This window comes from Vulpes lagopus, chromosome 2, assembly GCF_018345385.1.
Source record: "Vulpes lagopus strain Blue_001 chromosome 2, ASM1834538v1, whole genome shotgun sequence".
In the NCBI taxonomy this organism is placed as follows: domain Eukaryota; kingdom Metazoa; phylum Chordata; class Mammalia; order Carnivora; family Canidae; genus Vulpes; species Vulpes lagopus.
Genome location: NC_054825.1, coordinates 21,663,308 through 21,671,355, shown reverse-complemented (window position 1 = coordinate 21,671,355; position 8,048 = coordinate 21,663,308). Strand labels below are relative to the sequence as shown.

Sequence of the window (8,048 nt, the reverse complement as noted above, 5' to 3'; positions counted from 1 at the left end):
CTTAATTTGTCAGTGTGTTTATAGCCTGCTTCTACCCAGATGTACAAGCTATGTGAGAACAACACTATTGTCTTTTGCTCCTTCTCAATTCTGTGTGATCATAAAAAAGTTCACAGTAAACACCTGTTGACATAACAGATGAAGCAATGTGGAGAGTAGAAAGTAAAATAAAGCTAGAGTCAAAAATCAGAAGCTATACAACATCAGAAGCATGAAGTATTAGAGAAATAGTTGATAAGATGGACTTAATTGAGATGAAAAATGCTCTGTAAAAGACAATGTTAGAGAATGAGAATGGGAGAAAATATTTGCAAAATACACACGTAATAAGGGACTGATATCAAAGACACAAAGAACTCTTAAAACTCAACAAATAAGAAAACAAACAGATTTTATTTTATTTTTTATATAATAAATTTATTTTTTATTGGTGTTCAATTTACCAACATACAGACTAACACCCAGTGCTCATTCCATCAAGTGTCCCCCTCAGTGCCCGTCACCCATTCACCCCCACCCCCCGCCCTCCTCCCCTTCCACCACCTCTAGTTCATTTCCCAGAGTTAGGAGTCTTTATGTTCTGTCTCCCTTTCTGATATTTCCCACACATTTCTTCTCCCTTCCCTTATATTCCCTTTCACTATTATTTATATTCCCCAAATGAATGAGAACATACAATGTTTGTCCTTCTCTGATTGACTTACTTCACTCAGCATAATACCCTCCAGTTCCATCCACGTTGAAGCAAATGGTGGGTATTTGTCGTTTCTAATGGCTGAGGAATATTCCATTGTATACATAAACCACATCTTCTTTATCCATTCATCTTTCGATGGACACCGAGGCTCCTTCCACAAACAGATTTTAAAAAAGGTAAAAGGTAGCACCTGGGTGGCTCAGTGGTAGAGAGTCTGCCTTTGGCTAAGGTCATGATCCCAAGGTCCTGGGATCTAGTCATGCATCAGGCTCTCTGCATCTCTCTGTGTCTCTCATGAATAAATAAATTTAAAAATATTTTTAAAAAATTGGCAAAAGGTCTTAACAGATATCTCACCAAAGAAGATATATAGATGGCAAATAAGCATATGAAAAGATGCTCCACATTGCATGTGGCTAGAGAAATTCAAATTAAAACAATAAAATAAAATCTTAAAAAAACCCAACAAATTAAAACAATAGTAAGATGCCACTACACACCTATTATAATGGCCAAAATTTGGAACACTGACAACACCAAATGCTGATAAGGATGTAGCAGGAAATCTCATTCATTGCTGGTGGGAATATAAAATGATGCAACCACTTTGGAAAACAGTTGGGCAGTTTCTCCCAAAACTAAACATATTCTTACCATATAATTTAGCAATCATGCTCTTTGGTATTTACCCAAAGGAGATGAAAGCTTATGTCCATACAAAAACCTGTGCATGGATATTTATAGGAGCTTCATAATTACCAAAACTTGAAAGTAATCAAGATGTCTTTCAACAGGTGAATGGATAAATATAGTACCTCCATACAATGGAATATTATCCAACAGTGTTAGTAGAAATGAGCTATCAATCTGAATTTTTAGATGGAGGAAACTTAAATACATGTTACTAAGCAAAAGAAGCCAATCTGAAAGGCTGCACACTATATAATTCCAGCTATATGACATTTTGGAAACGGCAAAGCTGTGGAGACAGTAAAAAGATATGTGGTTGTCGGAGATTATGGAGAGGAAGGGATGAAGCAGAGAGGATTTGGGGACAGAGAAACCTCTCTGTATGTTGCTGTAATGGTGAGATCATGTCATATACCTTTGCCAACAAGAACGTACAACACCAAGTGTGAACCCTGATATAAACTATGGACTTCGGGAGATAATGAGGAGTCAGTGTAGGTTCATCATTATAACAAATGTACCTACTCTAGTGTGGGATATTAATAGTGGGAGAGGCTGTGCTTTTGTTGGGGGAGGAGGTATTTACTCTCTATATTTTCTGATCCATTTTGCTGTAAACCAAAAACTGTTCAAAAGGAATGGAAAAAAAAAAAAAAAAGGAACCTCAGAGAATGCAGGATCTGAGCTTTATTCCAAGAATGAGGATCTGAGATTTCTGAAAAGCAGAGTATAATTTTCAGAGCTCTGCTTTTGGCTGATTTGTATGTCCTCAAGAAGCAGAGGCTAGGCACAGACAGAGGTCTTGACAGTAGTAAGTTATTGTAAGTTTCAACAAAAAGTGAAGTTTATCTAATTAGGGAATGATCTATGGGAGTCCAGTTGTTTTCCTCTACGTGATGTCCAAACTGAAGAGAATATCAACTGATTTTTCTCTCAGGACTGGCTTCTCTGCAAAAGACTCTTACTTCTTCAGATAAAAGTTCTGAAACAAAAAAAAAAAAAAAAAGTTTTGAAACCAGAAACTACCATCTTCCACATGAATCTGCAATGGCTCTTTTCCCCCATGTAATAATAGCCTTGAAACAGAGATCTTGTCTTTGGTTTCTTGATCAGACAGTGAAATCACAGTAACATTAAAAGCTTCTACAACAAAGTGAAGCTTTTCAGATGTTTCCCTACTCTAGACCCTAATGTGCCCTGGGCCAGATATTGCCAACCTTACAACCTTATCTCCCTTCACACAAACTCATTTTCTTTCTATCTTTTTTTTTTAAACCAATCATGTCATTCACTCTTATTCTTCATGCTTTTATATTTAGATGAGTACATTTTTCTGCATTTTTATTTTTTGAAGGTTTTGAAAATTTAGCTAAATTGACAAATGTGGTATAGTGCAATTACTTCCACTATATTACAAGCTTTTCATTTCGTCACTGTATAATAATTTACTTACCACTTTTTCTGTTGAGGATCATTTAAGATGTTTTCAATCAATATTAATTTTTCAACTTAAGATGTGTTTCTCAATCACATACAATAATATAATGGACAGTCAAGCATATATTGTTTTTTGCACACGTGTGAAAATTTCTTCAAGGTACACACATAAGTTATGTTACTGGGTTAAGAAAATTACTGGGTTAAGAAGTATATACATAACACAATTTATTTAATATTATCATTTGCCCTCTGAAGGTACGTACCAGCTTTTACTGTTTGAAATTTCCAAATTTGCCATATCTGTGTCTAATGCTTTGGTATTATTTGACTTTAGATTTATGTAAGTCACAGGGTTGCAGAATAATAGCTTTCTATTGTTTTAATCTGCCTTTCTCTGATAACATGTCAGATTGAGCGCATTCTCATGTACTTATTGGCCATTTGTCTTTTCTCTTTTGTGAATGACATTTTCATATATTTTGCCCATTTTTTCATTGGGCTGTTTATCTTTTTTCATTTTGATTTGTAGAAGCATTCTATAAATTCTGGATACTTAGCTTTTGTCAGTTTTATGCATTGCAAATATCTTCTCAAAATCTGTTCCTTGTCTTTTTACCTTGTTTATGATGTCTTTGGATGAACAGATGTTCTTTATTGAATGGATTCAAACTTACCCGTTTTTTTTTTTCTTTATGGTTCGTCCTTTTTTATATCATTTAAAAAGGAAAACCTTTGCAAACCTAAGATTATAAATATAATGTTTCACGTTTTATTCTAAATGTTTAAAAGTTTTACTTTGCACAGTTAGTCTCTTGTCCACCAAAATTTAATTTTGTTTTATCTCTTGTTCCTCTTATTATGCACCCTCCACTAAAGTATCCTCCTTTATTGCCTCAGTAAATCTTGATTTGTTATAAGACAGCTTCATTCCCACTTTCCTTATGAAATCATCTTTGAGCTCTCAATGCTTTGCTGATTTCTCTCTCTCTAGATTGCTAAAACATCTGTCTCTAAAATTGTAATGATTTTTATCTGAATACTGAGAATATCAATGGATACCTGCAGTGTCCAATCGGTAACCCAGATAAGTTAAATGGGTCAGAATGAACATAATTAGTGGGGAATGTGACAAATAGGGGTGCACAATAGAGCACATGACCAACTCATTGGTGAAGCTGCTACACACATTTGGTCAGTTATTGCCATGGAAACCATCAGCCCACAGTAGCCAGATCTTCTCATTTTCATTTTTAAAAGACACCAGGAATTTAGATATTTGCATAAAACCTTCTACGTTTTAAAATTGGCAACAATTTAAAATGTTTAAATGAATAATAAAGGGATCTGGGACATATCATCCAATGCCGTGTGTCTCCATCCTTTTGTCATTATCACCTTCTTTGGAAGCCTTACGTTTTTTCCCCTAATCTCTTACCTATGGAATTAAATGCCAAGGAATATCATAAGCACACTCATATTCTGAGAAGAGAATTTAGAGGAAATTCTCCAATATACTCAAGATGCTTCCCCACTTATGGAACATTTTTCATTCCAGCCAGACCTACACCCTGATAAAAAGGAAAACAGACAATACACCTTCCTGAAGTCAGGGTTGTACCTCTACTCTTGTGGATAGAATCGAATCCCCTCCAAGAGCTTTTTGAGATGTCACTGGACCAAATGCTAAGGAGAACAGTTTCATAGTCCCCAGAAAAGCAACAGAAGAGTAGAGAGAAGTAGAAAGAAGCCTACGGTCTTCCAGGGAAACCCAGTCTCATTTGGAGGGTGTTCAAAGCATGGCCATTGGGCTTTTAATTCAATCTTGGTTCCTTTTCTTCACCTACTCCAATTCACATACAGTTCATTGACTATTTCAAAAATTCATTTTTCTGGTGACATCAGCCCTAGAATAGGGCTCTGTGTGTGTCCCTGGAAGCTCATTGTTAAGGACTTACTCTGATCTTCAGTTTTTCCATATGCAAAGTAAGATGTGCCATAAAATGAACCCCAAGCCCAGGGTCTGCAGAGGCCTTCCCACACATGCAGTTGCCAAGAGCTCTGACTCCTAAGTCCATCAGACACAAATTTGACTTCTAAACATGAAATTTAGTGGCTGGATGACCTAAAAATGTTACACAGCTTCTGCTGGGAGTAATTTCAGCAAGTGCCAAATGTTTGTCAAAATAATAATTCTTCATCTGGTTACTCTAAAGATCAAATGAGATCATAGGGAATAGCTCTGTGATATGATGAACTGAGTTAGTAGGTATCAGACAATTGATACTATCAAAGGCCAGAAAGATATTACTTCTTAATTGTCATTATTACAGGATATTTGTTCTACTGTCTGGATCTCTGTGAGCATTCAAACCTGAATGAAACATTCTTAACTTGCTCCTCACATTTTCATCTTCCTGTAGGAGGAATATTTTTGATACAATCTCATTTTCTGGAAAAATATGTATAATTCTCTTCTTGGAAACTGTAATTTCAATCCTGCCTTTCACACGACCCACCTGGGCAAGAGGCCAGGGAACTTGCAATTGAATTTGGCAAAAGTATTATCCACCAAGAGATAGCAAGTAATACCACAATGCCACTCCGAAAACCTGCAGACACGTACAAGTAAAGAAAATCCAGAACTACTAAAGGAGATTTCCAGAGTGTGCATGTCTCTTTTTATGTCTTTGTTTGCTAGTTGTCTAAGAGTATCTCAGTAATTCCTACTCTTAATTTTTCAACAGCTTTATTGAGATATAGTTTTTAAAAAACAGGAGGTTCACTCTCTGGTTATTATGTTTTTGAGTATCTCTGAGGGTCTTTCTGTGTGTTTGGGGCTAAGTTGATACATGTAAGCTTTTAAATGCATCCAAATTTGTATGTGTTTATGTTTTTTTGTGTGTCTTTGTAGCAGCACCTAAATCTGTGTGAATCTATTACTGTGGATTTCTTTCCTATGAGGTCTCTGAGTCTATGTGTGTCTGAGTGTCGACATATCCAGGAGCTCATTTGTGAGGTTCTAGGAATAAATCTGTGTGCCTGAATAGGTATCTGCAGCTGTGTGGTGTAAGTTTCTAAACACGTTAGTGTTTGTCTCTTTGTGCCTGCTCCATGTTGTGTGTTTTGTGAATCCATAACAGTTCTGAGCAGGTGTATGCCAATTTTTGTTACAAATGACAAGGTTGAGCAACTGTAATTTGGCCCATCAATGTTACTAAATTGTTCAAATAAGCATGGTGAAAAACACAGGTGAATGATTTTAAATTCTGATTTTCTTTTTTTACATTGGGACCTATATCATTACTCCTCCAGTTATTTTAGGTCTTCGGTGATTGGTCTTCGGTGGCTCAGTCATAAGAAGTCGTAGAGATCCCCAGGTAATTCTAATATGCACCCAAGGTATAGAATCTCTTCGCCAATAAAGTGGCTAAGTCCCTGCCACTCTTCTTGAAATCTGCAACCTGCTTTCCTTGAATTTGACGTTAAGTCTGTAACAGTGGGGAGGCAGGTTAATTTGATACTTTATTGGATGTGAAAAAGAACTTATCCTCACTTTGCCTGTGGAGCAGGGAAGTGTCCCAGGAGACTGGAGCCTGTGCATTAACAGCTCCTAACAGCTGAGGAGGAGTTCCCCCAGCCCAGTCCTCCTCCCATTCCAGCAGGCACTGGGCTCCTTTTATGAGTACATCTGTCTAATTAGGCAGATGTAGTGCTGCCTTAATTTCCATATAAATCCTTCAGATCCACTGTGGGTATTTGGCAAACCCAAAGAGAATTTACTAGTATAATAAACAAAATGTTTTATTTTTAAAAATTGCATGTTCTGCAACATTCCTTTAATGGAGAGGCACAGGAAAGAGAAAATGCAGAGTGGTGTAGAGCAAGACCTGAAGTTAAGAGAGAGAATCTAAAAAGGAATGAGAACAGTTTTTGAGAATTAAGCCCCAGAAAGGGACATCTGTGAATGGCACAGTAACTACATAAAAATTAGAGGAAAAAAATGAGCCCCTTTTTTGGGGGTTATAGACTCACTTATAGTACCAATAGGACTTTTTGAAGTGAGAGACAGATTGCTGACTTTCCAAACTCATCACCCACTATGCTCCATGGAGAGCTGTCTCAGGTTCTGAAGTTTTAATTCTGACACTCATAGCAATGAATTCACGTGGGTAACAGACTTTCACCCATTGAGACTAGAGAAAAATTAGATTCCTTAATATTCGTACTATCTACTAATACAACTAGAAGTTTACATGAAACACAGTAACTGCTCAATAAATATTTGAAGAATAAATAAATGACAGGGCTGATTTTAACAACCTGGAGATCTGAACTGGTTAACTAAAGGTCTCTCTCTAACAGAAATAAAGTGAAATAATCAGTGAGAAAGCTCTCTTAAGTCTCTAAATTGCTCACAAGGGAACTATTACATGAAATAAAGTATTCCTAAAAAAAACACACGCAAAAAATTTTAAGAAGCTAGAGAATAGAAGTAGAAGTAGAGGATATGAGTCAGTGTTTATTAGCATAATTTAATGATGCTTACAGATGCATATAGAAGGAAAATAAAGTGGGAAATACGTTATTACCACAACCCATCTGGAAATTTCAGTTATATTTTACACAGTACTTTATAGCTTCTAAATATAATTCAGTTAAAAGGGTTGGGTTGGTAGAAATAATAGCTAATATTTATTGGATCACCTGGTATATGTTCTAGCACCATGATTTACATAAAAGGCCTCATTTCATATTTTCATTTACCTCAGTAGGTTGTTTTATGATACCACAACTTCACAGGTAACAAAAATTAAGACTCAACAGGTTAAATTACTTGTCTAAGTTCACATGACTAATAGAAGGGAATCTAGAATTCTAAAACAGGCAAATTGACTACAGAGCCCACAAGATTAACTACTATACTATTTGATTTGACAATGTTAACCAAAGTAGTACAAGGTGCCCACCATTCCGACATTCACTGAGGTCTTTTTAAAAAGATTTTATTTATTTATTCATAAGAGACATAGAGAGAGAGAGGCAGAGACACAGGCAGACGGAGGAGCAGGCTTCCTGCGGCAAGCCTGATGTGGGACCCCAGAATCATGACCTGAGCCAAAGCCAGATGCTCAACCACTGAGCCACCCAGGTGTCCCTGCACTGAGGTCTTGATTGAAAAAAACAATTATTGAATATGATGGAAAAGCTTGGATGGGGTCTA

At 36.4% G+C, this 8,048-nt stretch overlaps 1 long non-coding RNA gene across 1 annotated transcript in view; it reads right to left on the bottom strand.

Moving 5' to 3' along the window:
* Positions 1-1,623: 1,623 nt before the first annotated feature.
* Positions 1,624-8,048, bottom strand: part of LOC121485105 — a 74,208-nt gene continuing 67,783 nt past the window's right edge. Inside the window, exon 4 of the long non-coding RNA XR_005986203.1 lies at positions 1,624-2,369. This is a non-coding gene — a long non-coding RNA (uncharacterized LOC121485105). The remainder of the gene's footprint in view (positions 2,370-8,048) is intronic.